Here is a 1,700-nt window from a genome sequence, read left to right on the forward strand (position 1 = left end):
TTAGGAGTGTTTTCTGGTCGAGTCTGATGGGGTGCCATGTCTTTGCCCAAAAATCTATTTTTGGGGATTCCCTGGGGACTTTGTTGCTCTGTTCCCCTTGCTGTTCTGTTGCACACCCTTAGTGTTTCACCTCAGTGTGGGGGTTCAGATCAGTCGCAATTCCTGCACTGTCTCCCAGTGTTGTCTGTCCCCTGTAGTGCTATAGGCCAGTGATTACTTTCTTTCTCTATGAAAAGTTAAGCCATTTGCAGCGCTCTTTTCAGTTGTTAGAATAAGGCCTGGCACAAAAAAGATGCCCAATAAATGTTTGTTGAATGAATAAATCAGTAAGTGTCCTGAAATAATAGATGAGTGTTCTGGCACAAATCAATTCTGATAGGAAGAGAGCAATCCAGGCCACTGAGAAGAAGCAAAATGGAAATGTCAAGTCAAAGATGGAAACAATTCTCTAAGATCCATAGGGAGGATTGAAACTTGATATCAGGACCCCTGAAATATTCTTAATAGTTTGCTGTAGATAGAGATCAATTATAAATTGTATATATGTAATAGATACCTTAATGCTGAGTCTTTGAGGTTTGTCCATCATTGTTTTAAAAAAGGAGAAATTGATTTCATGGCTTCCTTCCTGCCCCTACCCCACCTCGCTACACACAGTCCTCACACACAGCCAACACCATGAAAATTCAACCATAAGAAAATGAATGGTAATGTAGTTATCACTGAGAGATGGGATATAAATTAAAGGAGAGATTATTTATTTCTCTTCTTTCCTATCTCTAGTGGACTATTTCCAGTTGAGAGTGAGAGATTTTAGATGCGAGAATGTAGAACTAATTAATAGCATATGATTTTTTAAAACTGCTCGAGACTACAAGATCTCCAGAACAAGGCTAGAGAGTTTTTACTATTGAACAAGAAAGAAGAAGGATATGCCAGATGTAAGATTTTATACCCGGAAGCAGAAAAATGGACATTAGACATAATTTTATACAAAGTGGATAGTGGAGTGTCAGATAAAGAAATAATCGACAGGCAACCAGTAGAGACGTCTGAGGGGCTGGCCCCCATCCCAGCTACTTGGACAGCCACCCCTCCCCCCAAAAGAATTTATTTCAGAGCACAGCACTGAAGCTACAGCTTAGGGAGAGGGTCATGTCTGATCAGAGCACGCGGGAGCAAATGCAGGGCTAGGAAGAGAGAGGGGAGCACAGCAACCCTTGAGGATGATATCCCCACTCAGAGCAGCCAATGCACAGAGAGGACCATATGGTTGATCCCACTATGAGACAGACATACCTCACTAAATCATAGTCCTACAGAGGACAACACTGGAGACACAGGGTAGGAATTTCCCCTGATATGACCCCATCAAACTGAGGCAAAACACTAAGGGCATGCAGCAGAACAGCAAAGGGAAGAGAAAGAAGTCCCAAGGGAGTACCAAAAATAGACTTTGGGGAGAGGGTGTGATGCCCCATCAGACTCAAAAGGGAAACACTCCTAAAGGTCAACAAACAGACCTTGAACTATTTATAGGCTTTTCTTTTTTTTGTCATTGGTTTTTTTGTTGTTGTTTTCTTTTCTTTTCTTGCTTTGCTTTGCTCTGTCTTGTTTTTGTGCATATTTATTATCTCTGCAGGTCTATATAGATAAGATAGGTGGGATAAACAATCTGGAGTATAAAACAACGGGACTGA

The sequence above is a fragment of the Echinops telfairi genome, unplaced genomic scaffold (assembly GCF_000313985.2).
Source record: "Echinops telfairi isolate 266 unplaced genomic scaffold, ASM31398v2 ScPeMD7_7469;HRSCAF=8507_1, whole genome shotgun sequence".
Lineage (NCBI taxonomy): Eukaryota > Metazoa > Chordata > Mammalia > Afrosoricida > Tenrecidae > Echinops > Echinops telfairi.